The following is an 8,279-nucleotide window of genomic DNA, read 5'->3' as shown; positions in this document are numbered from 1 at the left end:
GAAGCCGTGGAAAAGGTTTGGTACAAAGGGTCCCTTTCTCATGAGGTAAAAAGGCCAACCCAGTTGAGGACAGTGGGGCAGCACTGGTGGGTATCTATCTCCTCTGCCTTCCTGGAGAGCAGCACATGTGCAGTGGCTGTAGCTACAGCAAAGGGGTTGGGCAAGGTTGCACCAACATCCTGCTCTGAGTTAGGGAGTGGGGAAGGGATGAGCTGCTCCAGTCAGATTCCTGCTTTTCAGGATACCTTATATTTCTTTTCCTTAGTTCTTTCCTTGTCTTTCAGTCTCATCCTAGCCGCCTTTATTTAGAATCACCTTCATTTTCAGGCACCCCAGGCTTTTCCCTGAGCTTGCTGCAGCTCTTTCTGAACACCCAGTGACAGACAGAAAAATAATTATTTGAAAGACAGGCAACAGCAGCCACCTTCAAAATCTCTTGAGTCTCACTGAACACGATCCCTTCCTATCCTGACCCTCGGACACTCACACACCATCAGCAATGTCATGCTCCTCTATAAAAACCATCTGTGTATTCTTCAAATGGGCCAAAGCTGGAGGCATTTTCTTACAAGAATTAAGGAAATCAAAGTTGGCAATAACGTATTTTTCCTCAGCAAAATTAGTTACACAAGATGAAAATATCAATAATAACATAAGGCGATTAAACAAGCCACATTGTCAAGTTTGCAAAGAACAGAAGGTCTTAGCAAATGGCTGTCTACTACACTTCAGACAACCGTACTCGCCAACAACATTGTGAAAAACAAACAAGCTGTAACTTAAATAGTTATAGTTGCATGGTATCCACAGAGCGCACTGGGAAACATCCATATATTGTGGGCATTTGATTTCTTAAACCAATAGCACAAAAGAGAAGCCTCCTGGTATCTCAGCTCTCCACTGTAAGGGTGCTGGATGGATCTTCCCCATCTCACCACGGTTAAGTGCAATTATTTAGGATCCAGCTGCATCCATGTGGTTTCCTCCCAGTGTCACGCTGCACAAAGGAAAAAGCCCTCCCTGGAGCTCTGCAGGAGGAGGCTAACCCAGGCGGTGTCGCAGGACAGGCTGGAAGGAGGAGACGCACAACTCTGGCAGGCCGCTCTAAGCAAAATACAGTCCCACGTCTGCAGCCACTGATTCCCTTCTACCCTTTATTTGCTTCTGTGTTACTTTGTCCTTATTTATGGTACTCGGGTCCTGATTTTCACTCAGAAATTTTGCAAATGTTTGCTTGGCATTTATAGTGCACAAAATGTGCTTAAAGACACAGCAGTGAAGGATCTACTCCAAGGAAGGATTTTCTCATTTTACACTGATAATTTCTCATGCTAAACTCACTACAGGTTGGGGAAATCTAAAAGGCTACAGCTTCAGCGTGGCAGGCACTATTTAAGTCTGTGGTTTTCCAGTATTGGTGTATTGAAATCTTTTATTTGTGGGATGGCAATAAAAGATGTGGAGAGAAAATCTCCCCTGGCAACACGTATTCTTGAAAGGCCCTTTCAAAGCAAACATTCCAGCAGTGAGAAACACTTCAGCACGCTGCGTTCCCGTTTTCTCCTTCCTTCCCTCCCCACCTCCCCAGCCTATGCTCTTAGGAACGGAATAATAAATTTCTTTGTGCCCTATCTTATGAAACCGTTTCACATCACCTTCATGCACTTGGCTGGGGAAGACCTCACAATCAAAGGTTATATTCTTTCACACAGTGCTATCGGTATTTTATGTGGCTTTGCAGCAAGTGTTATCGGCTGGCCATACAGCATTCAGGTTTTTTGGGGAAAAAAAAATCATTGTATTCTGAAATACTGATTGCATCAAATGGCAACTAGATTGGAAGACAGTAATCACGCTGGGCTCAGGCGATTAAAAACTCGCTTGGAAAATTGGCGCTTGCTGAGCCTCTATAGAAAGAAATGAATTAAGAAGGAAAACAATAAGGAAGGGCATACATTAATTTTGCTCTGTAGAGGATAATGCTGAGTGTAAGAGATCTAAGGAAGGACTGTGTGTCTTATGGATTTTCTCTTACATTTTCAGACAAAACCTAAGATCCATTGGAGAGGGGTTGCAAATTAAATCCAAACAGTAATCTCAGAAGCAGCAATTGGAAAAGAGCAAATAAATAAACCATATAAATAGGAGATAGCATTTCCTGCTAGGAACTTATCATTTCTGACAATGCAGCTCAAACAAAGAACTCCCCCTTGCTGGCAGCCCTGCTGGGCCATCTCCATTCTCCGTTCCCTCTGTAATGTCATTCCCCTTCTCTCTGCTAAACTGCACTGGTTATTTGTACAAGTAACTCAATAAAGGATTACCTCCCAGAATGTCTATATTGTAGCAAGCCCTGTGTAACTCGTGTTCAGCGGTGAGATCTGTGGGGTAGGTACTGTGTCCACACCACTGTCATACAGGGTTGAGTACATTGTCAGGGTTGAGTACAAATGCATGCAACTCAAATCAGCACCCAAATGTACATGCATTTTACAGCCTTTTCGTGACACTTGCATGTGTGAGTTCCTTACATGAACAGAGTTCATGTATCTCTGCTCATTATTCCTGTGTTTATTACAATACCTCCTTTTCTCTGGCTCATGACATTTCAGATTTGGGCTCATCTTTAAGGGAGGTTTTATTCTCCAGCCCAGGGCAGGACTGTGTTGCTCAGCCCGTAGGACATCACAGGTGCTATCTAGCAGCAGGCGGCTGGAATCCCCTCTGAAAGAGTTCGTTAGCTGCAGACTACATCCTCCTAAAATGTATTTTTACAGTGTTGGAAGGCCGTATCCTGCAATGCTTCTCACACGAGCAGTCCTTACTCTCACTCAGTAAATGGGGCCATTTGCAAAACCAGAACAGGAGCAAGCATTATTATATCTGTAACGTATATCACATAGATTTTATACCCAGGGATACATACATCTCTATATAGCATAGATCTGTCTGACTTTGCAGTGTTACTGATTCACTGGTCAGAGCAGACCTGCAGGCTCTGACTCTCCTGTTTTGGGTGGATGAACCAAGGCAGAGGTTTCACCTCTAAAAGTGCCCATTCTATTTAGGAAGCCAAACCACCCACCCGCATCAGTCACTCTTGTGGACACTGTGCCTCCCTGTGCTAATTACAAACACTGGGTCTCAGGATTGTCCCACCTGGATGTGTCACCCAGCGAACCTGTCAGTCACTGCCAGGACCTTTGCCCTGGGCACGTTTTGAAAAGCAGAGCAGGCGCCCAGCGGCTGCACCCCCATTTCAGCCCACCGATGAGACAGCGGTGACCCGTCCAGCCTGCTGTGGAGCCCATCCTTTCCAGAGCTCCAGAGGCAATGGCAGATCAAAGCGGTGGGGGTGGAAGGATTCGCTGTGCTGTCTGTGGAATGACGGAATAAACAAAAGTTTGTAAAAATGCCTATTGGCTCTTTTTAAAAAGAGGTGGGCATAGAAGTTAAGAAGATGCAGAAGAATGTCAGAACAGGATCAGACTCTGCTGTAAAGTCTTCCAAGCAAAGACTTTGTTTTATATGTCTACAGACAGTCTGTGTGTGTGTGTGTGTATATATGTATATATGAGAAGGGCATTTATATGCCCCCCCAATGCATCTAGTAATTTCTATACGTATGTGTATCTACGCATAAAGCCTTGTATACACCAGTATTTTATTGCCTCACAGTTTGCTGAGGGAATCTAGTTTTGTACCGCCTGTGTGCTTTTGAATGTAAACTGCCATACTTTTTAAACAAAATCAAGTTTTTGCCATACAGTTGAGAACAAATCTGTATCAAATGCAAAATAAAAATGTTGACCAGCTGCCTGGAACGGAAGTACTAAGGTGACTGAAGTTCTGTTCGTCTTCCAGGGCATGGACTCCAGTAGCTGTCTGACCACTGACTATTTTAAGAGAAACACACAAGCAATATGCTTGTTTGTTCTAGAATCGCAGAGCACTTCCAATGCTTTTCCTCAGGAGGAATTCATCAAAGGAGTAAAATTAAAACAACCTAATATTAACAAAACAGTGATTCATTTTCACACTGAATTCAGTGGAAAGCTGCTTAATTCCCCAGCCAAGCATCACAGAATTCCAAATCTGCCCCACTGAGGAGTTGTAAAATAAAGAGGTGATGGATTTAGTTTCTGTTTCCTATTGAACAAATGCAAACTTTAAAGTTTTAATCACTGCTTGACGCTTTTGATTTTTTAAAGATACAGCCGGACCATGCTCCAATAGCCTGACTCGACTCACAAAAGCAACTCTTCACCTCTCTAGCAATTAAAGGAAGCCTTTGATGTGGGAGTGAGTGTTTCGGTACAGTGATGTTAGTACAAATCAGACCTTAAGAATCCACCACACAAAACAAAATGCTAATTCCTGCCAATTATTTCACCCTGAAGCCACCGTTCCCACTGAAGCCGCCGGGCATTCTCACTGGAGTGACACAACTGGAAGAAGAGAAAAGCCCCACCCCAGTGCGTATCTTCCCTTCCCCATCCTTCGTGCAAACGGCAAAAGAAATACCATTTAGAAAATCGTTTTGTTCTTTCATCCTTATTTAATGAGTTGTTAAACTCATTAATCCAGTATTTATTCTTTGAGGCTGGATTTTCCCTGTTCCCCTCAAAATCCCAGATACAGCCCAATCCTGATGTACGAAGGCACGGATCTGCCTAGTTACCTGTTATTTCTCCTCTTGTTTCTGTTCCTATGAAAGAAATCAAAATAGTTTTCATCCTGATTTCCAATTCTGTGTGATGAGAATGCAAAAATATTAATAATTAAAACCAGCAAGAACAAAAATGCCTCCTACCAGAGGAGAGAGGGAGCTGGTTACTATCAATGGTAGGTGCTTTTTATGTCAAATAAATTAACTGCATTTCAAAATGATGGTGGCGTGTCAGCCTCATCATCTCCATCCTCAACTCCAATTATGTATCTCAAGGGAATGCACCTCAGAACACATTACTAAAACACAGGTGTGGGGAAGTTAAACCACAAAAACGTGCACTCAAGTTGCATTCAAAATCTGACTGTGACCCACAGGGCCAGGGGAACGCAAAGGTTTGGATGCTGGGTGTGCCCATTGCTGCTGAGCTGCCCCAGCACAAAGTCCTCTGGAAATAAAGCCTGTTTGTGGGTGAAAGATTCAGCACTGTATGGGCATTTTAATGTACATTTTGGGTGCCCAGAACACTATTGCGTCCTTAAAATGGGATGCCATGCCATCCAGGAAGCATCACTTGCTGCCCAATACCACTTCTCTCAACTCACACCAGTGAAGAGGGTGGATGATAAAGACCTTTTTTCTCATCCCGTAGCTGACAGCTAATGGCTGTTTTAACTTTCACATGGAGTAAATTTTGCCCTCTGGGAAACCTCTGTCATCCCAATGCCTTTCACACAGTTGCATGACTTTAGCTGTGAGCACGTTTTGGCCCCAGGGGTTTTGATGACAATGGGAATCTGAATTAATTTTCCCAGCCAGAATGATAGTTCAAGAGGGATAAAAGCTTGGAATCCATGAGGTTCATGCATCCGCAATTAAAATATTTAAATGGCCAGCTGCATTACAGTTTATAAAGCAGAGTTAATTTCCTACAGAACTTGGAGAAAAAGCCTCCAGAAGTTTGTCATTTTCTCTCGACAACAGCTACTTACTGCTGCATTTGCTTTTGTTGAGCCTGGACCGAGTTGTTTACTCTGTGCATCTCTTAGTATAAAATATTCAGAGTTTATCCTAAGCAATGTCGCGGTTCAGGCTAATGATGGTTTCCCAGGGCTGGGATCCGTGCCCTTTGCATTTCTGCTCTCAGAGCAGCCAAATGCTAAGCCATAGAATTGTTTTCTTCCTCTGAAGCAGCAGCTGCTCCCTTGGAAGACACCATAAGCATTTCTGCCGAAATCTGTGTAATTGCACATGTCGGCATGGTCTGTTCTTAACGGATCCTCTCCCAGACAAAACACTGTTTTCTCAAGCTGGCTTTGAAGACTGTGTGTGTTTAAAAATAGCTTCAGGAAGATACACACATATATTTGCTATAAACTGTGTATAATGTGTACTGTGTACAGAATATTAATTCTTCAATATGTGATTTTGTGAGATTGCCTCATCGGCATCATTATTGCTATACATGGAGCTGTTTTGTGTGCAAATACGATTCTAGGCCCAAAGTTTTAGCTTGGCACAATCATAAAACTATATAGATTTCAACCTGTTGCTGTGTAACCACAGTGGGTTTTAAGATAAATGATAAGATATGCAGTAAGTGGCTGTGTTACTCTTTTCTGATCACACTTTGTCTAGCTAGAAAACTAATTAGCAGAATCTGGTGACCTGAATGTCAGAACCTCTGATATTTCAACAAAAAGCAAAATCCGTAATTTAACAGTCGACATACTGTAGAGGACTCTGCACTACTATCTCTTTATGACTCATAAAGATGAACTTTGTACAGGGGCAAAGGGGGTGGGGGTTTTTGGCCAAAATAACTAGAAATCATAAGAAGTTCTAATTTATAAATTTGATGAATTGCAAGCATCTCAATGATATTTAATTATTGCTTTAACTTAGGCATACCTGTCTACAGATACAAAAGATAAGATGCACAGTCTTCAACAGGTTTCGTGCCAATAAATCCCCCTAGGCCAGGAGTATCCTTACCGTCACCATGGCGTTACTGAGACACAGACCAGCAGCTTCACAGAGGAGGTCTGGAGTGAAGCGGAGAGGTAAACCAGAACTCCTCAGTCCCAAGAAGGATCCTCACTTCCTCAGTAATCCTTCTGTTCAGCTGAGGAATGCTTCACTGCCGTAAACCTCTTGCCTCTGCCAGGCATCAGGGGAGTCATTATTTCAGGGGCTTTGCGATGGACTGCAGAGTCCATTACCTCCCAGCTCCCACGGACGGATGGGGATGAAGCTGACAGTGACTTGGGGTTGTTAACAGCTGATTTCATGGAGCTGATGGTACTGACTCACTGGCACTAATCAGGTGAGATTGAAAGGATAGCATGGACAGGGAGACGGACTCGCCGAATTAAACACTCGCACTTCAAAAGCTTTCTAGTTGAAGAGCTGCCTGCCGCAGCCCCGACCCGTCCCCTGTTCTGGGGCAAGACAGAGTGGTTAAGCCTCCAGGGCTGTCAATCTTCAACCATTCAGAAGCACAGAAGAAAAAAATCACTTAAAAAATAAGATCTAGTTCAAAATGAATTGTGTAATAAACCAACTGGCACCAAACTAAATCCATCATATAAACAAGTACAGAGTATTTTCACAGCTTCCAGAAAGAGTTTGGACTCCTGGAGTGAGCTAATTTCTGCGCGAGTGACCACAAAATAAAGCTCTTAGGTAATGTAGTGATAGGTACTCAAAAATATGATAGATGGTGAAATAAGATTAGCTCCATTTTATGTACAAGTACATTACATTCTTGATCACATACTTTAATGGCGAAGCAGCTGCAGAACTTGCAAATTACAAGCTCTGGCTTTGTTTTCAGAGCTCCTGCATAAAGAGTTGTATTTAACAACTCCAGGCAGGCGGTTCTTTCTCTAAATTGTCCTAAGAATGTGCTGTGACTCTGCAGCAAGGAATTGTTCCCCAAAAATCACTATCATCTAAACTGGAGAACTGCAGTATCCCTCCCTTTCCCTTGGTTTTTTCCCCCCCTGGTTCCTTGTAGCAGTTTCTGGGCTGGGGTCAGAGATAACTGTGCCAGGGTTCTTGAATACGGTCCTCAGCAGCTCATCTACTTTTTGTCTGAAAGCGGGAAGAACCTTCCTCAGATTCAATCTATTTCAGCTATTACCTTTCCTGACTTTCTTACACTATTTTTACTGCACATTAGATAAAGCCTGGCTGACTGCTGCTAGGAAAATTAGGTCTTCTATTGTTTTAAGATTAATTATGGAGAGTTCAAGATAAGGTTTGTGTTAGAAAAGTAGGGGGGAGGAATGGTTTGAATTTTACTTTCATTATAATTAGACAGGAAATTATGAAAAGGTGAAAAATAATTCATTGAAGTGCTTTCCTCTAGCAAGCTAACAAGAAAAGTGCATTCTCACACAGATGGAGTTCATGGTGTATTATCAAAGCACCACTGTTCTTAATGCATGCTCTGCCTGGGCACATGGAGCCTCTTTCCATTGCCCTTTGCACGTGGGCAGAAATGGGCAGGATGAGACCCTCTGACTCCCTTCTGTTCAATTGAGGGCCCTTTCTGTTACAAAAAATTAGGCTAAATTAGTCGATGGTGTAACACCATGGAAGCCAT

General features: G+C 42.9%; 1 protein-coding gene across 1 annotated transcript in view; it reads right to left on the bottom strand.

The window, feature by feature from the left end:
* Positions 1-8,279, bottom strand: part of TMEM132B (transmembrane protein 132B) — a 254,428-nt gene that overhangs the window by 32,483 nt on the left and 213,666 nt on the right. The window lies entirely within an intron of this gene.

The sequence above is a fragment of the Rissa tridactyla genome, chromosome 13 (assembly GCF_028500815.1).
Source record: "Rissa tridactyla isolate bRisTri1 chromosome 13, bRisTri1.patW.cur.20221130, whole genome shotgun sequence".
In the NCBI taxonomy this organism is placed as follows: domain Eukaryota; kingdom Metazoa; phylum Chordata; class Aves; order Charadriiformes; family Laridae; genus Rissa; species Rissa tridactyla.
Note: the sequence above shows the minus strand (reverse complement) of the source record. Positions and strands in the feature narration are given on the sequence as shown.